The sequence below is a fragment of the Callorhinus ursinus genome, unplaced genomic scaffold (genome assembly GCF_003265705.2).
Source record: "Callorhinus ursinus isolate GAN/ISIS: 27379988/994484 unplaced genomic scaffold, GSC_fseal_2.0 scaffold19, whole genome shotgun sequence".
NCBI classification, from domain to species: Eukaryota; Metazoa; Chordata; class Mammalia; order Carnivora; family Otariidae; genus Callorhinus; species Callorhinus ursinus.
In genome coordinates, this window is record NW_027397081.1 from 27,783,766 (window position 1) to 27,807,190 (window position 23,425).

The window sequence follows — 23,425 nt, forward strand, 5'->3', positions numbered from 1 at the left end:
GCTAAGACCAGAGAATGCACCAGCACAGACAATGGTGAGGCAGTGGCCAGAGAGCTACTAAGGAAATCTGAAAGACAAGGGAAGAGGAGGCTTCCTAAAAGGGGGGGGGGGGTGATGGATAGCACAAGGGAGATAGGGACGAAGAATTGGCGAAATGCACTTGCATGAGACCCTGGCTGGTGAGCATGGTTCTGGTGCCAGAAAATATGGGACAAGATTGATTGGAAAGGGAGAGAACGGGCTGGATGAACGGAGAGGGTTATAAAGTCTTTTGAGAAGTTTTGCTATAAAATATAGCACAGTACAGGGTTGGTTGCTGGAGGGAAGTATGAGGGTAAAGAAGGATATTTTCCCAAAGTCCAGTCCACAGCTGGCTTCCGTTGACCATTCCTGGGCTATTGTTGCTGTGTAATTACAGTGGGTCCTTGAATAGCATGGGTTTGAACTGCCTGGGTCCACTCAGGTGAGGGTTTTTTTATGTGTGTGATTTTTTTTAATATAAACACAGAACAGCATTGTAAGTGTATTTTCTCTTCCTTATTGTTTTCTTAATAGCATTTTCCTTTTAGTAGCTTCCTTTATTGAAAGAATAACAGCATAAAATACATGTAACATACAAAATATGTGGTAATTGACTGTTTATGTAATTGGTAAGGCTCCCAGTTGACAAGCCATTAGTAGCTGTTTTGGGGGCACAAAATTTGTATGTGGACTTTCAATTCACAAGGGCTTGGCACCCCTAACCTCCATTTTGTTCAAGGGTCAGCTATACTTGTGTTAGGGTTCTCAGCTCTTCTTCTTCCTCAGATGAAATAAAAGAAAGAATTAGCTAAGACTGGTCTGTGCATGTGGAGCAACCTACAAATTTTGAGTGACCCCAAAATTTCTCTACGTGGCTTTTGAGTGATCTGGGAACTTAAGGCCAAAGTCTCCATGTTGCTAAAGCAACTGACTGTTTTTGACACTAGGGAACATTGTCTGGAGATGAGACTCTTTGCGGCCAAATCTAGTGAAAATCCCACTGGACGTTGGTAGCTGAAGCACTTATGGGAAATGTTCCTTGGAGTGTGAAAGAGCACATGAGAAGGAGCATTAAGGATGACATCTGCTTATCTCTCAACCTCCCCTTAGAGACCAGGGCAGAAGTACTCAAAGTCCTCAATATTTGACCTTCCATGACCTGATACTTAACTAGAACAGTGTATTTGAATTCATCTGTTCTTCAACACCAGAACAGGAACTCAGTGAGCCTTGGGCAGCCACTCCTATGGCCACAGATGATTATCCAGGTGAAACTCCTCCAGGAAGCTCCAAAGGGGATGGAATATGAAGGTCAACTAACTACTCTAGAAGTGCCAACAAACACAACCCCCATCCTATTCTGGGGGAAACAGCTGTCTGGGGCAAATACTTTAGTTCTCTGCAGATCTATGCCCTGGAAATTGTGTGAACATCCCATTGCCTCAGTGTTGCTGAGTCTAGGTCAGGCAGGATAGAGGAAGCAGATAATCTGTGTTTCATCTAGAATAACGTTGGAGATGGAGAATAGTTCGCCAACCTGGAAAAATGTACCAGCAATGACAGGTAGTGACATCTTCTCCACCTAATCCTATAAGTAAGTTCCTGAGAATCCTTCCAAATTATTTCTCTTCAAAGTCCTAACCATCTTCTTCTCATTGCCCACATTACCCTAGAGACATTTCTTTCCTTTGAGAAGGGAAAAAAAAAATCCTTGATTGTTAAGACACATTATGAAATCCATGGAAAGATTGGAAGGAATTGGTTCCATCCTTCTTTGCATCTCTGTTTCCAACCAGAACCCTTGGCCCTTGAGAATCAAGGACAACTTAATGAATGTGACCACAATGTTTATGTCAACATAATTTTGCTTCCTTTGGCTTCACTGCCAAGCATCCACACTGGCCAGTCCTTGTTCTTCTCTTAACCAGTCACATTCCTCTGTGTGTTGATGTTTTCTCTCTTTATCACAGCACTTTTCTAGGCCTCTTGATTTTGGTCACTCAGGTGTTGTCATGGCAATGACATCCTCAGTAGAGTGGTGCTGCTCATGTTGTCATGGTTATAAGAACCTCTTGTTGAGAGCCCTACTTCATTGTTATAATGCGGACAGCAGTAAAGGACCCTCGGATCTCTTGGCAAGCCTGAATTCTTAGGCTAGGAGCTAGTGTTTCTGTGCCTAAAAATGTAAGTGGCAATAATTAGAGAAATAGCAGCGGTCTAAAATTTTTAGATTCTATACACATGGAAAGAAGACTGAAAGAGGGATCATCGTCATCATTACTATAAACATGTCTTGCTCCTCCTCTCCATCATTATCATCATCATCATCATCATCATTGTTGCCAATATTTTTACAGTAGTTGTCTATGTTCTAGGCACTATTCTATGTGCTTTACATGTATAAACTTTTAAATTTTCTTGATAACCTTATGACACAGGTATTATTACTGTTCTTTAGTAGTTGAAGGATCTGAGAACTAGAGAGCTCATATAGGTAGGTAACATGCTCAAATATGTGCACTATTATGGATGTGGACAAGACTTAACCAGGCAGATGGGTTGCAGAGGCTCCACTCTGAACCCATAACTCTCTTGCTTACTGTTGTCCTGTTTTATAATCAAGAGCAAAAACCAAGATGAATCAGCCCATCAACCAAAGGAGTTGCTACCTCAGATCATCTTTTTTTTTTTTTTGCTAGAATTCAAATAGTTTCAATTTTATACCATTTTTAAGTTTTAAAATATTTTCACATTTTCATTTGATTCTCTAACAACCATATGAGGCTAGTATTGCTATTAGCTTTATTTGACAGATGGGAAAACCCAAGTTGAGAAAGCCTATGATCTCCCAAGGAAACAGCTGCTAGACTGTGTGTCAGACTAGGCCTGGACATGTAACCACCACTGATTCAGAATCCAGTGCTTTGTTCTGCACTACTGCATAACAGACCATGTGATATAGTCCTGACTCTGGCTCTGGGGAAGAGAATGGCCAAACCACCTTAAGTGCAGAGTGGCTAGCAGTCAACACAATGGTGATAGAAGGAATAAATGATAGGCCTTGCAATGTCATTCAAGTAGCCATTTGTCCTCTTTTGCCCTCCTTATTTTATGCCTAATAACTCCGCTATTAGAGGTAGCTACTTTCATCTATCACAATCTAGGCAGGAGAGCAACAGCCTTCGTTCCATTCCATCTGCTGCCATTGACTCAGTGCTACTTTGAGCAAGTCATTTAACCTATGTGGGAGAATCCCAATAAAAGGTTAATTACAGCTCTCTGTCTATGCTGATCTTCAGAAAATGACAATTAAACATAAATAAGTTACTTAGAAGCTGGCCTCTAAGAAAGTACAGGTTTAAGGCAGAGAAAGTTCAGGTCTAAGAGTTGACGAATCTTCTCATTTGAGCATGAGGAGATTGGAGGGAGATATACTGCATGCAGGATAGCACTAAGGTAATAAAGGTGATAAAAACAAACACAAACAAAAAAGTAGCAAAGGCTTATAGTGTTCTTATAATGTGCTAACACTTTACCTATATCAACTCATCTCATCTTTAGAACTACCCTATGAGTTTAGATACTATTATTATATATATTTGACTGTTAAATAGTTTGTTAAAGGTCAAGTAGCTAGTAAGAGGTAGAGCTGGAAATTGAACTTTGCCTTCTGGATCTATCCGCAGATATTGGCATGTTGTCTTTCATGGTCATGGATTGGGTCCCAGAAACTGCCTGAGCTTCATCAGAGGCATGACATGGTAAAATTTCAAGACTTGAGTTCTGATTATACCATTCTCAAGGCAGTGTCCCCTTGGCCACATTGCCCACCCTCTCTGAGCCTTAGGCATCTCATCTGTAAAGTGAAGATCATAATAGGATGTGTATCTGGGCTTGTTGTAAAGTTACATGTGCTAATCTATATAAATGCATGCCCCTGTGCCTGGTATAAAATGAAGTCTCAGTAAATGTTTGTCTCATCCAAGGTGGCACTATCAGTGAGCATTAGTGTGTAAATATCTCTGTCATTGACAGTAGCATCTTATCTTATTTTTAGAGATGAACAGGCTGCTCTTAATACTTGAATGACATGTTAAAGGTCACATGTGGTAAGTAAATGCGGCTGTCCTATTTTTATGCCTTCCCACAATACCTCAGTTCATCCACTAGGGTTTGGCCTATACTATTTTTAGCTGACTTCTTGGTACACAGTCTACCATTTCCTTTTGACAGCCTTTTCCAGAGCCTCAGTTTTCCCTTGAGTCAGACCTCCAGCCACTTCTTAGATACCCAGCCAACACCACAGGTTCCTAACAAATGTCTTTGAATGGAGATCGTGACTGCTCGTGGCTTTGTACCATCCTTTCTTTCACCTGTAAAAAGAATACATTCACAATTAGTAGCATCTGATTTGGGGAGAAATGGAAGTTTAATTAAAATAGCAAAAAGTAATTGAAGTTTAACCAAAAACAATACTGTGTCCTAGGTTTAATAAACAAAAAGCACAAATAGGAAAGGCTATTTGTAGTCTAAAAAACAATTTATTTGGTATATAATGGTCCAGTCTCGAAGTGGTTTGTGTTCTCATCATTTCTGGTAAGCAGCATTCTAGCCACATAAATGAAGGGCATTTGGCCATAAGCTGGGATACTTGTCTCTCATTAAGGGTGTGAGGCCAAAGAGCCCCCTCCGTTCCCACTTCCAAAAAAAGTAGCTTGGAAGTAGAGGTGATGCTGTCCACGGGGCTTGATGATATCAAGATGCTTTGTTGCTATCCTCATGTGATACTTAAACATCGGCTTTGAGGATGTTTCTATGTGCCTTTAAAAATGAAAACCCTTTTCTCTGCCTAGCTAATCGATAGGGCAGCCTAGTGGGAGAAGACCCGTCTGCCGCCCTCCCTGAGTGCCATGGCTGCTGAGTGAGTTGAAGGAAGTGAGAGAGCCAGGAGGGTCACAGCGGTGTCTCTTTCAAGATCCAAGTTAGATACGAAAGGGAATTAAAAACTTCACGTTGAGTTGTTGTCACTCTCTCTGTGTCTCGCCTGGGAGAGTTCTCCAGCTGGAGAGCGCTGAGAACACAGCCCTTTGGAGCTATTACAATTCATATTGACTATAAACTTCCCACTGCGCGAATAAAGGAAGGAGGTGCTTGCCAAGTGCTTGGAGGGGCAAATGCAAGTTATTTCACCATCTGATGATATACGCCACATTGGGAAACATTAGGAGAAAAAAGAAAAGAAGAAAAGAAAGTAGAGTGTGTTGGGAGGCTGGCAACTGATCATCCAGCATTCCTTGGAGAAACTCGGGCAGAGGCACATTAGCGAAAAGCAACAGGCATCCAGGCCCTTCTCCCCAGCACATGTCTTCACTAATGGAGATTGGTTTCCTCTGGTCTATACCTGGGAAAGGAGAACCTGCAATACACAGATGCCACCTGGCATCCCAGGATCACACATGACAAGAGGAGGGAGTAGGGAAAACTGGAAAGAGAATACCACTGCTGTCAGGACACTTGGTTTGACTCTTTGTTCTGCCAGTTACTAAGTGGGTAACCCTCAACAAACCAGTTAACCTCTGTGAACCTCTGTTTCCTCATCTTTAAGGTAGGATCACAGTATGAGATTAGCAGTCCTACATCACAGGTGCTTTGTAAACATGAAAACATGATTGTATGGTCCTTCATTCAAGTTCTGTATCAACCCATGCAGAGTCTCCAGGCAATGCCAACCAAGTCAAGAGGACAGGGAGGAGAGATGGAATCCCAGTACAGTGCCATCTTCTAAGACAAAGATGTTTTTACATTTTTGCGACACAAACTCAAAAAGCAAATGTTGTAACCTTTGATTATGACCGTTGTTACAACAACAGAAATTATCATTTGGTAAATCTTATATTTACTTACACAGCATAACTAATTTGAAAGTTCACCTAAGCGTTTCACCAGTACTATACAGAATGTAGCCCAAGTGAGTGAGGGGAGTTGAATCTGCTTAAAAAGAGCAGAATAACAGGACACAACTGTGCAGACCAGAAACCAAAAGGGAAATCACAGGGCAAAAGGCAGAGTTGAATATGTGCTAGTTTTAGAATCAGTCCAGGATCTCTGATTTCCAAAGGAGTCAGGACCTTAGAGCCATCTCTGGTCCTTCTTGCCCTAACTCATGACACCAGGGATCTGCAGACTGTGACCAGCAGGCCACATCTGACCTGCTACCTGCTTTTGAACAGCCTGTGAGTTCAGAAACAAGTTCCACCTTTAAATGGCTGAAGAAAAACTAAAGAAGAATAATACTTCATGACATGTGCAAATTATTTGAAATTAAAGTGTTTTATGAGAACATAAGACAAAGTTTTAAGAGAACACAGCCATACTCATCTGTTTACAGCAGCTTTTGTCTTGCAGTGTCAGACTTGAATAGTTGCAACTACACCGTATGTCCTACAGAGCCTGAAATATTTATTATCTAGTCTTTTAGATAAGAAGTTTGCTGATATCTGAACTACGCAAAGACTGACTCTTGACAGTTCTGATCACTGCTATTAAAATTCTAATTTTTATCCATATTCCCCTTCCTTGGTTCTCTTTCTTGTAACTCCTTGAACTTGCAGTTAGGATTGTGCTCATCCGTATTCAAAACCATTCTTCCAAGGGTGGTCCATTCAAGAGTGGCCCCATGCCAATCCTCAAGGGCTCCTCTCTGGCTCAAGCTGTAATGCTCCACCTGGGAGCTATGTTTTGACTTCTTCTACCACAAGGTACTCATTTGTTGGGCCCCAGAAGAGTACTTCTGATTTCCAAACCATTCTGTACTCTTCCCACTTTGTCTTTTTTGGGGTTGCTTTTGTCCGGGGCAAGATGGGAGGGTGGGTCATGAAAATCCAACCCTAGTCCTAGGTCTTTGATCATATCAGCTTAAAACATGCTCACTGGTCTGCTGTTGATTCCAGTTTTACCTTCGGGGAAGTGTGTTCAGTTGTTGTTGCTGCTTTTATTTTTCATATAGTATTTTATGGTGACATGAGAACCTGCCTTCACTAGTAGTTTTAATGATGGGCACCATCTCCCGGGAGGAAGACATTTGCATCTAGATCAGCACCTTCCAACTATCCCAAGTAATTGCAGACTCCTTAGCTCTTCTGGTTTCACATCCACATTTGACCATCACCAGCATTACCCCATCCTCCCATTTCTGTCAATAATCTGTCTGTAGCATTGAGTTTATTTGTGAAGACAGGCCTTATGTTTCCTGGATGATCATGGTCACATGTGCTCTATTTGATTTATTATATTCCTTTGGAATTCCTCAGGCACCTCCGAGATGAATAGTTTTTCATAATCCCATCATTATGATTTTATAGTTTCAAAAATATTTTACACATTATAATAACAATTTGACCAATGAGAAGAAGGATCATTCTGTCAAAGAGATTTATTTTCTATTGAGATGTACTTTGAAATCCTGTCACTCACTTTCAAAGTGAATCCCAATTTTTACATCAAAAATTATTTAGTGGTTATTGCTAACTGTTAGAAGTACAGGTGTTATTTATATTCTTCTTCATAACTTTTCTACTTTTCAAAATGTTTAATATGTGTTTGCAACAATTTCATCATCATAAATTTAACCTTTAGAAGTAGATTTTAAATTTTCAATTCTAGTAAGATATGCTTGGAAGAGACAAGACACTGAATTAAGAAGGGTAGGCCTTGATTTGCAGGTGAACTACCAGCAAATTGCTGTATCTGAGACTGATTCTCTCCTGAGGACAAAGCAAAGGTCTTTTGGTTTATTTCCTCTTTTTTCGTGATTCCTAGAGCTCCATAGAGCTCCATGATTCATAGTGCTCCAGATCTTAAGACTCTGTTCTAGATGTCAGAATCAAGCCATTCCCTTGTTGTCGCCAAGGGATACATTCTGCAACAAAGCTCAGATCCTAAAGTCAGCCCACATGAGTTTTCTGATACAAAGGGAGGTAGGTGGTCATCTCTGCTTCCATCTTCAGTAAATATCATTAGAATCATCTCCAGACTCTTTGGGGCGATGAAAAATGCTAGAGTCCTCTGATAATGCATCATTGGGAAGCAGAGTGTGTTATCAAACACCTGTCAAGCTACAATTGCTCTTTGTGTGTGTGTGTGCATGTAGGAGTCCATATGTGTGCACGTTTGTTGTGTGTGCACGTGTGTGTCTGTGTGTGTCCTTAGTTCTCATTCATCTCTAGCCTCCAGACTGTTCTTCCAATTGTATTCTAGTTACATTGGATTGAAAAGTGATGAGGTTTCAAAATTAGCAGTACTAGAATTTAGTACTTCGGGTAACACTAGAATAGAAGAAAAACTATTAAAATTATTTTTTTTGTCTTTTCTCAACTTTTTTCTCTTTTTCCTTTGCCCTTTGTACTACCCTGTGAGAGTCCCTGGTGCTTTTCATCAGTTAGCTGAGGTAATGTCTGTTGAGACACATGGGACTCAGAGAGACTGCCCCCACCTGGAAAATCAATGGTTAAACAGCTGACCGAGTCAAGTGTCAGATGTGTTTTCCAAGATAGTTCCACAGAATGCTAGATGTGCCTACTGATTATCTTATCATTAGGACTTTTAAAATTGAACCCCTGGGAAAGCTTGCAACTAATTAATGTTCACCTTTGCATATACTGTCTCTTTGAACAATATGGTGTTGTTGATAAGTACCAGAACTTAGCACTTAGTCATACCCTCAGTCATCAGCAACGCTGGGGACCTTTTTGAAATACATTTCATGGAAGTGCCGGTTTAAAAACTAGGAGTACCTGGGGCACCAGGGTGGTTCAGTCGGTTGGGTGTCTGCCTTTGGATCAGGTCATGATCTCAGGGTCCTGGGATAGAGCCCGTGTCAGGCTTCCTGCTCAGTGGGGAGTCTGCTTCTCCCTCTCCCTCTGACCCTCCCTTCTGCTTGCGCTCTCGCTCTCTCTCTCAAACAAATAAATAAAAATTCTTTAAAAAATAGGAGTACATATATCCTGTTCATCAAATATTTGAGATATATATGCATATATATACATATATAAACATATATATGGTTATATATATTATTTAGAACCATCAAATATATATATAAAACATCACTCATTCAATTTATAATACTTTGATCCAAATGGCTGTTTACAAAATATAAGCTATGCTTGAAGAATGATTTGCTCTCATTGAGGTTAAAAAGCATCATTTAGCAACCATACTTGGGGATGTATTTCTTGCCAAGCTCTGTACAGAATGCTCAACACCTGTGATCACATTTAATCTTTGTTAACAGCCCAATGGGATAGGTACCCTATAGTCTCCATTTTACAAATAAGAATGTTGAAACCTCAGAAAGGTTAGGGAACATTTCCAAAGGCACACAGTAATGACTGCTGTGGCTATCATTCACTAGCTCTTAGGGTATCTATAGAAATTCATTTTGCACAGAGGGAAACAGCATGGTGGAAAGAGCATAGACTTGGAATCAAACAAACCTGTGTTTGAATCTTAGGGCCTTTGTTTAATCTGCTTCAGCCAGTTTCCTCACTCATAAATTGGGAATAATGCATATTGCTAAGAGCAGGAATGCATAACTATTCTATGTCAACTCTAGGCATAAAGGACATTTAATCAATGGCTGCAATGATTATTCATGTTGTGGTAAAGAGATGATAGAGAGACCTATCTATATATGAGTTAACCATGGGATGGACCAAGCAATGAAAAGGTTTGAATCAAAATCAGAGAAGCTATGATACCGCTGTGGAAAGGCAAAGGATGAGTAAAACTGGCTTGGCGGGTTGTATTGGTGTTAACAAATGATGTCGAGCCCCTCCATCAACTGAGGTAGAAACCCCTTCACTGGACTAGGAGCTGCTTTCATAACTCCCTCTTATAGAATGGATAGGGCAGAGGCAAGGCTGCGTGACTTCAGGGCCCAGGTCACAAAACACCATGAAGCTTTGGCTGGATTCTCATGGGATGCTAGCTGGGGAGCCTTCGGCCACCACCTAAGAAATACAGTTACCTTGAAGTTGACATATGGAGAGACCACATGGGGAGACCTCAAAAGGGAGAAACTAAGGAAGCCCAGATCCCCAGACCCAGCTGGTGGAGTGAGAGGGGGCAGACCTTGGAGAGGGCCCTGACCCCAGCTGCCACTGAGCTCACAGCATCATACAAAACCACGGTGAGTTCGCCTGGCTAAGCCCAGACAACTCAAGCTCCACAAGCAAAATGACTGTTGTTATGAGCCTCTGTTTGGGGTGGTTTGTTACTCAGCAGTAAATTACCAGAACATGGGCACATTGTAGGAGGAAATAACAAAATTGCTCACTTGGATATACTGCCCTTCTGTTTCTCACCTTGGTTTCCCCTTCTCCCTGCATTTTGTCCCTCTGGGCAAAAACGACATAGTCCCCAGTGATCTTGGTCACATGGGGGGCTTCCCAGTGCCCATGATGTATGATCTGATCTCACTTTCCCTTTCAGATTTCAGGAATTTGTGGTGATCCTGGTGTCTGTCAGACTTCAGAGAGCTTCCAAAATGGCAGACGGCTAAGTTAAGCACTGTGTCCTGAGGATTAGATCATTGTTGTCTCTGCCTTGGGCCAGAGCACCCATAAAAATGGGGAATTTGGAGAAGTCTATAGTATAAAGGTCCTTGGTTTTCTAACCCATATGTTAACATTTGGTCTCCCTGACAAAGCCCTTCTAAGTCTCACAGTTCGAGGCTGTGGTAGCCTCTGTGGATCCATTGCCAGTCCCTCTTCCTGGAATCCGAAGGCAGACGCCTAAAGCCACTGTCCCTGTCGTTCCCTATAAATCAGAAGCAGGACAAGTAGAAGCAAGGGAATTTCTCTCTCTCTCCACAGCCAGAGGAAATCAGAGAGCAGAGAGAGATTTGGAACACTCGAGCAGAGGATAAAACTTCATCCTACCCTCTGCCAGTCCCAGGCCTGAGCTCCAAGTAAATTAAGTGAACCATTTCAACAGGCTTGAATTCTGTCAGCAGCTCAACCATCCCCTTGTTTACTATTGAAATAATTACTACTTTGCCATAATATTAGCTCTGAGCCGTGACTCCATTACCATTATCACTGGAATATTACCCATTTATTATGTCCCAGCAACCCTGGAAGATGAATACTGGGCTTCAGAGACCAATTGTTTTACAACAGACAGGATCTTGGTGTGCATTGTTTAATGAGGTAAACTACATTACAGCCAGCATTAATTTGGCTGCAGTGCACACCACTAAATCACTCTTAACCTGTATATCTGCCACTGTTTTTGATGTGTACTTCATCAGTGAGGAGGGGAGACATCATTTGAGAAGGGAATGAGGCTGGGGGGGACAGGAGAAAGCGAAGGTGAGCAAGTCCATGTTCCTGCGTGCGTGGGCAAGACAAGGAGACCGGGGGGGTGTGGGTGAGTCACAGGAAGCAGGAGAAGGGTCCACTCACCCTCTGATCCTTTAGGACAAAACTCCTGGGAAGATGGAAAGGTGAGGTGCTGAGTTAGACATAATCAATATGCCTCCCCTCTTGCAGCTCAGGAGTGTGGATTCACAGAAACCATTTTCTGATCACTTTTAGCTCTTTTTTTTTTTTTCCTATTTGACATCTTCAGTATGACCACAGCAACCCGCAACAGACAGATTTAGGAGAAGCAGAAAACAGAGCGAGACAATAAGATTGTCTTTTGGCACACGGGGTAGGAGAGAGGCCTGGAAACATGCAGCTCTCATTTGCTGAGCTCACAGAAGCCTGCACGTGGGTGCACAGAACTCATTGCCTTGGATGAAACACAGCTGGAAGCACACCAGGGGAACACAGGAGCAGATGAAAGGAGTCTCTTCATCAGGCCTCCCTTGGCACTTACATTCCAACTTCTTAGACTTTAAGGTGCATATAATTACCTGGGGATCTTGTTAAAATGCATGTTCAGATTCAGTAGGTCTGGTGTGGGGCTAGAAATTCGGCATTTCTAACCAGCTCCCAGGGATGCTGATGCTGCAGGTTCACAAAGGGACCACACTCTGAGAAGTAAGGGCCTACCGAAAAGGGAGGAGCCTCCTCCAGCAGAAGCAGCTTTACCTCCAGAAATGCGAGCCCTGGCTTGTACCGAGCATGCTCAGAACCATCTGAAGAAATAGTGGCATCATCCCTATTTCATAGGTGGGGAAATGGAAATGTGTTGCTTTGCTCCATCAAATGCTGGTGACTTCCACATAGGTCCCGGGGTAAGTGAGGCATCAAAACTCAGAAATAATGTTCCAAGAACAAGAGAACAGGAAGACTGCCAGAAATTGGTGCCTTCATTTTTTCAGGTAGAGAGCATTGTATTCCTAAAGTGTCCGAAGACATTACTTTTGTATTACAAACTGAGAAAGAACCAAAAGGTTTGAATACAACTTTGGACTCTTGAAACCTCAATCTAATCTTCTTTAAAGAAGCATATTCTCTGCCACGCCACTTGTGAGTTTCCCCAAATCGCCTATGTTCTTGATTTTGGAAACCTTTCTCCACACAACCTAAATAAACTTGAAACTTAAGCAATTATGCCATTATCCAGCCCAGGTAATCAGGGGTTTAAATTATCAAAATTGTTTCCTAGAACATTCTAGAGTTTTTTGTTTGTTTGTTATAAGAGTGGAGCTGACATGCTTCTCCAAAACTTATCTCAGTTTGCCCCCATCCCTCTTACCAAGTAGTACTGAGTTTTTCTGAAAGAGACAGTGGGGGAGGGGAGAGAAAGAAAGGGAGAGAAGGGTTTTGTGATTTTTTTTTAATTATTATTTTATTTTATTATGTTAGTCACCATACAGTACATCATTAGTTTTTGATGTAGTGTTCCATTATTCATTGTGTGCATATAACACCCAGTGCTCCACGCAGTATGTTCCCTCCTTAATACCCATCACCAGGCTAACGCATCCTCCCACCCCCGTCCCCTCTAAAACCCTCAGTTTGTTTCTCAGAGTCCATAGTGTCTCATGGTTCATCTCTCCCTCCGATTCCCCCCACTTCATTTTTCCCTTCCTTCTCCTAATGTCCTCCATGCTATTCCTATGTTCCACAAATAAGTGAAACCATATGATAATTGACTTTCTCTGCTTGACTTATTTCACTTAGCATCATCTCCTCCAGTCCCATCCGTGTTGATGCAAAAGTTGGGTATTCATCCTTTCTGATGGCTGAGTAATATTCCATTGTATGTATGGACCACATCTTCTTTATCCATTCGTTTGTTGAAGGGCATCTCGGCTCTTTCCACAGTTTGGCTATTGCGGACATTGCTGCTATGAATATTGGGGTGCGTATGGCCCTTCTTTTCACTACATCTGTGTCTTTGGGGCAAATACCCAGTAGTGCAATTGCTGGGTCATAAGGTAGCTCCATTTTTAATTTTTTGAGGAACCTCCACACTGTTTTCCAAAGTGGCTGTACCAACTTGCTTTGTGATTTAATAGGTAATCTCAGGAGCGACAGGAACTGGCAGACAGTATAAATTGGGAACATCTTTTACTGTATATCTTCCCTACCAAAGCTTTTTGTTGTATACATTTTGAGAACTTAGTATTATTATTTTTATCTCAGGGCATGCATCTGAAGTATAATGAGGAGGTGTGAGGATGTGCATATCTTTCATTCTTTATAACACTAGAACAACAATACTAATTTTCCTTTTTAAATTTAATTATAGTTCAGAAAAAAAACACTATCAAGTTAATTTCCTATTATCTTCCAAACTATTCCACTAGGAGTTGAATAATATTTATATGGTTTGGGAGTATTATGACTTCCCTGGTTCATTTGTCCACCCATCCATCCATCCATCCATCCGTTTGTCCATCCATTTAGGAAACACTTATTTGACATCTACTAGTTTCCAGTAAACCTGGAAAAATAAATAGATTAGAAAAATAAAGATGAATGACACATGGTTATTGCCCTCAGGGATTTCACAATTTATAGCAGAGGCAAACACATACATAATTTATTGTGATACCATTCTACATTCCAGTTTTTCTCTACTTCCCTTAATTCTGCAAACAGTTTGCTTAAGATTATCTATAATTCTTTTTACTGAACCAGAGACAAAAGATTGTGGAGAATCAAGCAGAAAGTTAAGAGGGTACACTTGGATATAATATTGAAATAATGATTATAAGTCTTCTGCGGTGGGGGTGGTTTCCAATACAACTAAAACTCTCTTTGTCATGAGTTCCCCTATTTTAAAACTAGGCTATACTAACTTGATTATTCCATCTCAAGAATGTTTTTATATACTCTAATGAAAGATTCTATTGTTTCAAACATGGCAGAGCCCTCAGCTACCTCTATATAGCAGCTGTCCACTGTCAACTCTACATATTTGAGGAAAAAAATACCATCCTGCTGAAAAAGCTTTGTCACTGGCCTTTATTCAAGGAACGAAAAGTGGGAGGCTCTACTGAAGAAAATCTGTTCAAAAGAACTTGAGAGATAGTGGGATGATATTAGAGGGAAAGAATTCCAAACTCTGAAGCAGATGTGTCATTAATAAAAGTCACTTGACCTATCAAATTGAGGAATTTAAGCAGTTAACCGGTAATACTGGGGATAGGAGAGTCCCAAATTGTTTCTATTGCATGAATTATGATATTTTTCTATTAGAAAATTTAATCATGATTCAAATAATGTGTATATATATAATGTATATATAGTATACATATATGCTATTTATATATACTATACTATAGATCCTTTATATGTGTGAATTAATTTATATTAATATGTAAATATATATTAAACATATATAAATATAATACATAATATGTATAATAAACATGATAATATATGAGAGAGATATATACATATAGTTATGTTTTCCCTTTTGGTACATGAACATATCTTATTTGGTTGAGATTCATGTGGCTATTTTTCTGATGTGGATTTAATGTATTTATTGAATGGTAACCGTGTGTTGGACACAGTACTATGTAATTAAATTTAATATTATTTTGTCTTCATCCCCTCATAGCAATACAATTCAGTGATGTCTGTTACATGGGCCAAATTAACTAAGGGGGGATGTTTCAAAAATTGAGCAGGGACAGATAGTCAGAATAACTCAAAGTTGTAAATACAAACAGTGTCCTTGTTGTAACTGGATCTCTCCAGGAACCTTCACCTCCTCCTCTAAACTATCACATTTTTTTTCTCCATAAACTGAAGTTTAACAGCAAGTTGCTCCCTACTCTTAACACTAAGATGTAGCTAAAAACTTTGGGGGCCTTACGTAAAAGCTATGTGAAAATGCAGAATTATTTTGCATGTGTTTGTATAGAAGCCTTTCATACATTAGTACACCCTCCTGTCCTGCTCCCTGATTTCTAGTACATCCATCAAGCCCAATTGCCCATAAACAGTAGAAATGCTCTGTTAAGAAGCTGCGTTTGGAGGGAAAATATAAACTAGCCTTTGTTGTAATGGTTTCAGGGTATGTGTGCTGGGTTCTCTCTCCCTTAGAGGCAAATTGCTGTGGGTAAAACATATATTATGCTCTCAGATGCCACCAAGCCTTTGTTCAAGTGCACTTTGCAGAGGCCCAATAGATTGTGGTAGTTTGATACCATCTCCTTGGTTTCTTTCATCACGTGAGTTTGTCTCGGCTAATCGGCAGAATCCAGAAGCCCTTGGCAGGTACTCTCTGTTCTTAGCCTCAAAACAACCAGTTAAACCTTCGCCATCCTGGAGGACCCTCTGGAGGGCAAACCTTCTTTCTTAGCGTTATTATTTTCATTTATCCACCCTCGAGGAAAGCAATATCTTAACAATTAAAGTTTATACAAGATGACCAAAGCCTGGAAGCGGGTGGGGGGAATCATCCTGAGTAAATTCTTTGAGATTTTCAATTTGTAAAGACAAACGGTTTATTTTAAATGGTTCTGCTTTGTGAAAAAAAAAAAAAGAATGATAATAAAAGGTGGGGAGGGCACAGGCAGGAAAGAAAGAAGAGCGAAGTGACAAGAAAGAAGAGGAAGTCAATCGCAATCTCAGTTGTCTTTCTCCTACCCTGGGTCTCAAAGAGCAAGGAAATCCCCGCTTCGCTTCCCCCCTCAGATGCCAGCAGCTAGCTCGGCCTGTGCTGGGTTTGAGGTGGGTTTCACGTGGTCCGAGTAGCCACCCTGTTTGAAAGGAAAGCAGGGGCAGCTAGGAGTATCTGAGATTCGTGAGATCGCTCCACAAATTAAAACCTTTTATCAGCCTCTAATAGCTGTGCAAATTCATTATATTTTGGCCAAACTTTGCCAGTGACTCCCCTGAGGTATTATTATAAAATTTTGAGCTTGGAAATGCGTCCCCATTCTGTCAACATCAGGATGTTTCAGCTGCAGGAATCCGGCTCCAACTCATTTTAGTTTCCATGATGTGCTTTGCATAAACTGGCATTTCTACACTGGTGTGGCCAGGAGGGTCACAGAGGAAGCACAGCTGTGCTGGAAAACACACACGGAGGGTGTGTTCCCAGCACTGAGACTTCAGACACAGGGGCTGAGTTGAGAAGAGAATCCATTTTTCCCCCCAGATTTTGAGGAGACACTGCAGGCTTCTAACCCCAGATGTAAAGGCAGTCGCTCAACATGTGGGTTGAAACAGCTTCTAACTTGAGGGGGGGCATGTCACCTCCTTTCTCAAAGCTTCCTTTCTCCAAGCTTCCTTTCTCCATATGCGGGAATAGCACTTCCTAATGTCACTGCTCAAGTCCTTGGGCAGGTCTTAGAGCAAAATCTGGAGGAGGGGGGACTTTCCCAAAGAGCTTGATAAGAAGTCAGTAGACCCTGATTTGTCCCAGAATTTAGGTTTACACGTTAACAAGGGCTCAAACTCTATGTAGTTCAAATAAAAATGATCGGTCAGTCAATAAGTGCTTATCAAACACACTCAGGCATCAGGGCCTCATTAGAGGAACGTGATGGCATTCATTGTACCTGTATACGCCAGCCAGTCCCTTTCCTGTGCTGGTGCTTGCTGAGAATCCTCTGCACGGCTGGTCTTGGAGAGCAGAATCTCTCTGCAGCAAATGTACCCTGTCACAGAGTCCCATGAAACAATCAAAATCAAAGGCGACGACAGAAGCCTGGGGTTTTCCCCTCACCCATACCCTGCTGTTGGAGCACAGAGCCAGGGAGGGGAGATGCTGTTTATGTCCTTTGCTGGGTTGTTCAGTCCAGCTGAAAGCAGAAAACTGAGCAAGATGACCTTCCAGTGTTCCCTGGGCCCTTTAGGACAGTGTGTTTTGACCACTGCCAGAACTGATCATCTGCCTAACTCTTTAGCCAACTATGGGCCACTGGTACAGCCAGGGAGCCTGGAGTGTCAGGGGAGGTAGGAGGCTCTTGCCCAATGGTCTCTGGGAGAGTGTGAGGTTGGCCTATCACTAGACAGACACTCCAGCACTGCGGTGCAGCCCAGGGCCCTCCCAGGCCCCGAGCAGAGGCAGGAGATGTGGAACAAAGATGCTGCCAGAGTCCAGACCCTCCCTCACCATAGGGTCCCAGGTTCATTTTTGTCTCTGCCATCTGCCATCCCATCTCAAAGGCTCCCACGGTGGTTTCATCGGATTCTTGATTTCTTTCCAATTGTCACTAATTGCACTGCCAAACAGTAAATCATCCCAGGCTAGGGCTGACAGGGAGAGAAGCAGGCCCTCTGCCACACGGAGCTGGAGTTCCCTGCCACACCTGCAGGGGGTACCTGTGAGGCACGTGCTCCATCAGGGCTCTGTGCAGATGGGAGGGATGCCCAATCACTGCCAGGCCCAGGGACGTCTTTGGCCCTGGGCTGCCCCTGCCGACGCCTTCTTACCCTGGGACCTCTTGCAGGCAATACAACCACAGTGGAAGAATTGAGGTGTCTCTGACCAGAGGTTTTGATTATTGTCTTGATAGTGAAGGCAGCTGAGGTGAAAGGTGAGGCTCTTGGTTCGTCTGGAGTTTTGTGAAGTCAGGCTAGCTCTTGTCAAATTTTGTTAATAATGCAATGGATTGATTCATTGGTTCTGGCATGGGGTGCGAAGATGTGCATTTTAAATGTGCACCCCAGATGCTTCTGGGTGGCAAACCAGTATGCCATTTTAAGAACCGCTGAACATCGGATTGCACTCTACTCTCTCTGGCTCTATATAGACTCTAACTGACCTGTTTCTGGATAGGGTGGTGACGTTCTCTGGTCAACCTTGCTGTTCTGATAAGGACACAGATTCCTTCTGATTCAAACCACGCTCAGCCTCTCCGTACACTGGAGCTACATGCACAGCCCAGGTGCACAGCTCAAGGCTGTGGCTCTGAGAAAGCCCATGCCCATGGTGTCCTGTGGCCATGGTGTGGTGGGCTGGGTGGGAGCACCCCCAGAGCCCCCAGCACCCCTAGCCCTGTGTCTCCCAGCCCAGCCCATTCACTGCACAGATTGCTAGCTAATGGGGCGGAGCTAGCTCAAGTACCTTCTATTAATGGAGCAGAATATAAACAGAATAAAGCCTTCATTTCCCAGGCTGTGGTTTCATTATTAATATACTTTACAGTTCACAGGTTGTACGTTTGTGCCCGTGTTTTCTCAGCTGGTGTAATCTGCAGCTCCGAGTGAGAATAGTCATAAAATTTTCATTTCCAGTTGAATGTACGTCCAATTCGCCGTGAAATGTTCTATCTGTCGTGAATATTAAGTGCACTGAAGCAATGGCTGCCGGATTAGGTGAAGAGCTTCCTGGGGCCCCTCCCAGGCCTGGCAGAGGACAGAGGTTGGCTGGGCTGTGGGTGTGACTTTGACTGGGAAGCCCTGTGGCGTGAAGCTTGTGGTGTCCAGGCCGCCTCCTGGAGCGGTGGTGGAGGAGAGGAAACGTGCCTTAAGAGGCAGCTGATGGGTCAGGAATAATGGAGAATGTGCACCTAGGGGCCAATGAAAAGCAATCAGACAGGAGGTGAGAGGGGATTGGAAGTTCAGGTGCAGAGACTAGAAATGGAAAGCAAGGTGATGCAGGGGCAGGGGTGAGGAAGCAGGGGACCAGGAGGAAGAGGGAGGGGATCACAGAGGAGAGAGCAGGCCTGGGTGGAGAGTGCACAGGGGGAGGCTGCTCCACAGGCATAATGTTATAAGAAGCCAGCAGCATTTTATGCACGGTGCCTTTTTAGCCTGGAAAAGGATGAGGAGAGCCCAGCAGGGGGGAGGGGGGACAGGCGGGAGCAAGAGCTCTTCCGTGAACTTTGGTCTGTTGGCCTGCAGCTTGGAGCAGGGCAGGAGTGGGGCCAGGGGCCTTGGGCCTAAAGATAAATGTTACCTGCTGCCCCTAGGCCTGGAGTGGAAGTTAGCGGCTTCCTGGCACTAACTTATTATCCTTTCTTCTCGGGCCACTCCCTGAGTGATTCTAACCAGTTCTGGCTTCCAGATTTCCTTGTTGCAGGGCTAGGATCGCTCACCCCTCCGTGGAGTGTGGCGAGCACCATGCCTTGGGGAGCCACAGCGGGGGGGACGGGTGGGAGGTAAACAGGACATTCCCAGATTCCAGCTCCCAGCGGCTATGTCAGGCTCCTCCCAGGGGAGCAGGCGCCCCTCCTACAAGGGTTTGATGTGAAAGCTGCCCCAGGCTGGAGGGGAAGAGGAGGCAAATAGGGAGACTGAGCTGTAGCTGGTAGAGCCGCATTGCCCTCAGGCTCAGAGCCTCCTTAGCAAAGGTGAGAGAAGCTGCCTGTGCCCTTCCGGAGGGTCCCCAGAAGATACACACCGACTTGGCTTCCCAGGGCTAAAGTGCTGATTCGGGCAAAGAACCCCAGCCCCCAGCCTGTACTTCCTGCCCAGGCGGGATGCCCCCAAGCCCAGCCAGCTGGCCCAGAGAGAGAGAGAGAGTGTGCCTGTGGGTCTGTAGATACACAACCACACAACAGAGTCAAGAGGCTACATGCCCTGAGCTGCTTAGGGTCACAGCTCGTAAGAGGCCAGCAATGGTTATTTTCCTCAACTTCACGATCAAGGAATATAGCACAGCTGCCAGGTTAAGTGATTTCTGCAAGGTTCTAGCCTGGAACTCACGGTGGGGGTCGAAGGAAATGCCCACATTCTGATTTGGAGTCTTGCACCGCAATTCTTGGTTGGACTCTCTTTTCCCGTTTTCGGTGGTTTCATTTTGAGTAATTAAGTAATCTCGTGTTTCTCAAACACAAACCCATGTGGGGGAAGAAGCTGAGAATGCAGAGATGGCAGAGTGGGCCAAGCAAAGTCCTCCACATGTCCAGCTATAATCCAAGGATGGCTAGTCTGTTTTGTACTTAGCCTGTTCCGTCTCGCACCTGTCGCATACCTGCTCACCTGCGTTGCACCTTGAGACCAAAGTCAGAATTGTTGTGGTGTGTAAGAACCCCCAGCCGCTATTCTGGCTCACCACTGTGAATATAGCTCCCTCTGCCCTGAACACCCCTCCATAACCTCCTCCCGCCTCCATACCTCCAGCTCACCTTGTAGTTCTTCCAGAGTCATCTTAAATGCCCCTCCTTAGGGGAACCCTTCCTTGGCATCCATTTTACCCCCAAGCACAGCAACCGCTTGCTGGGCTGCCTATGAGCTTGAGCTGGACATGCACACACTTCAGTTCCAGCATTAATCTCATTGTGATTTGTTAATCATTTGCATGTCCAGCTCCCTCAAGGGACAGTGGGCTCTCTCAGGGCAGGGACTATAAAATGTCCATCCTTCAACAGATATCCAGCTCAGAGCCTGGGAGCATGGGCTTTGGAATTAGACAGATTTGGATTTTAACCCACCACCACTATTTATGGCCTCTGAGACTCTGGCTTAATCATACCACCTACTTGTGCCTTGATTTTGCTCCTTATTAAAATGGGGATCATTAGTTTCCATAGAAGGTGCATTATAAAAAAAAGTGAAAAAATATCTATATAATAGAAAACTTAGATACTGAACATAAAATAAGCACTCAGTAAATGTTGGTTCCCTTTAATAAATATCTCTTCTTTTCAATAAGTGTTTATTGAGTAAATAAGTAAGAAAAATATATGATTAAGTACAAAATTCATCAACCATTCAGATTCAGATTGTACTGGGGATGCAGAATGCATGGATCAAGAGCAAGTGTGGTCAAGGTCTTCCAGGAGCCAGTGTCCTTGAAGTGATCATTGATTAGGAGAAGTGCCTTTTTCTTCCAAATCTAGGAGGTTCACCTCCATATATGTGTAGGTCCCTCTCTCTGTCTCTGTCTCTGCTCAATCTCTCTTCTCTCTCTCTCTCTCTCTCTCTCTCTCTGACTCTCTGATTCCTTTCATTTATTGGAGCTGAAAATGTAGCTGGCACTTCCTACCTCATGGGGCTTTCCCCCATGTTCTTTAACGTTAAATTTGAGATCCCTGACCTCTAAGAAAGGACTCTTGCAGCCCCTCAATCCTAGGATCTCCTAAGAACTTCACCTTCTCTCCATGGGCCCTCAAGAAAGGCATTCAAATGGCATCCAAATAGCATTAAATAGTCACAGCCCAAAGCACCTACACATGGGAGAAAAAGGAGAAATTAAGAGAATGTGCTCTCAAAATATGCATGCCTGCTGAATCTTTAATTCTACCCCTTGTTGCTCGGAACTCCTGCCCTTAAACTGCGTTCAGAATGAATTCCACCAATGGCCCATTCTCAGGGAGAGACGGGGGGAGAAACTGTACATCCTTCTCCTGGCTTGTCACTGTAGAGTTGAGATAATAATAGTCTTTTTCTGATCCCCTGAACTTTCCCATCTGCTTCATAAAACAATGGCAATTTTTTCCCCTTGCTCTGTCTTCCTCTCTCTCTCTTTTATTTTTATCCTCCTACACTATAATTTAAAACTGTGGCAGTGCTCTAGCCCTTGAGTGTTTTTTTTTCTTTCTTCTCCCCTTGCTTTAATACATGACTGTTATTTAAAATGGCCTTTCATCTCAACACCAGGAAGCTGCCTGAGCAGGGAAACTGCCTTGTGCCTTTATAGAGGGAGGGGGGCCACTCTGGCCCCTGGTCTAGCCCAGGACATGGTTCCCTTTAGCACTGCCAGGAAAATCAGAGGTGTTCGTGTATTTGTTTAGATTTCCCCCAAGACATTTTTTAAGAAGACTTTGGAAGCCAAGGTCCAAGAAATGCCCCTACCTCTGAAATGTCCGTCATATTGAGCTGGTGACCCTCAGTGGCTACCAGGTATCAGCTCCAAACAAAGCAGTATCAGCTGAACGCGGTAAGTTCATTGTGCCCAGAGATGCCAGGAGGGGGACATTTGTCAGCCGCCAAAGGAAGAGGCGTTCAGCTGTTGCTATGCAAGCTTTTCCTCAGCTGCTGTGCCAATCACACCCATTCTTATGCATCTCTGCCTCAGCTGGATGGGTGAAGTCCATGAAAGGTGCTAGCCAGGGGCTGCTTTCCCCAGGGAAATGCCATCTATTTTAGATATCAGGAAGGAGGGTGCCTGACCCTGGTGTTTCCCACACCTGTGTCACAGCACCCCTTGCTTCTGGTTTGGATCTCTGGGTAGTTATCACTCTGCTGGAAAATTCACTGCGCGCTGTCTGTCCCTGTGTCAGTTCATTTCCATGCGTGCACCTGTAACTCCAAAAGCGATTTTGGCCTTGTCTTTCCTGCCCGAGCTCGCTCCATAGCTCCCTCTGAACTGGCAATGGCAAAGCAATCATATTGTAAATGATCTTCATGAAGGAAGATGCCATTGCAATAAAACACAGGGGACAGAACAAAGCTGAAGCCTAGAAAAATGTGTGTGTGTGTGTGTGTGTGTGTGTGTGTGTGTGTGTGTGTGTGTGCTCCATGAGTGGGAAGGTGCATCCCAGGCCTTGCGGAGATGAGTCACCCTTCGGAATATGCAGCCATTCTGCCAGCTGGAGAAGGAACTCTCTGGGGAAGACGGGGCCCGCTATCCCCAGCCGGTCTGCTGGGGAGGCCCCACACCCGCTGGAAATGGAGACTGCTATATCCTAGCTGGAGTGGCTGATCTCCTTGGCTGTGTTGCCCAGAAGGACTGGTGGCAGGAGAAAGTGCTTGGCGATCCAGTCTCATGGCTCAAGTTGTTGGATTAGGTCTCAGGTGTCACTGCTTCGCTTCCTTTTGGAAATCTACCTTCTCTTCAACTTTGGAAATGACCTTTAAAGCCACATAGAAATATTAAGAGAGAGGCTAAGAAGTCAGGAACCTGATTTACTCATGAATGTGATACTCAGCCCTGAAGTGGTGGCAGAGGTCAAGGCCACAGCCATGTGCCCTCCCTTTGTACTTTTTTTCAAAGGGTAATTTTAGTCCATATAATTACCTTCCTTTGTGATAGTCCAAGGATGTCAGGGTATTTTAATTCATCTGTCCCCATTCTGACTTCATCGCCATTGCTG

At 43.6% G+C, this 23,425-nt stretch overlaps 1 protein-coding gene and 1 long non-coding RNA gene across 10 annotated transcripts in view; both read left to right on the plus strand.

Moving 5' to 3' along the window:
* Positions 1–23,425, plus strand: part of NTM (neurotrimin) — a 962,773-nt gene that overhangs the window by 867,449 nt on the left and 71,899 nt on the right. The window lies entirely within an intron of this gene.
* LOC141374556 (uncharacterized) lies at positions 2,109–4,130 on the plus strand. Its single transcript, XR_012381561.1, has 3 exons — positions 2,109–2,205; positions 3,708–3,782; positions 4,079–4,130. It is a non-coding gene; the product is annotated as an uncharacterized lncRNA (long non-coding RNA).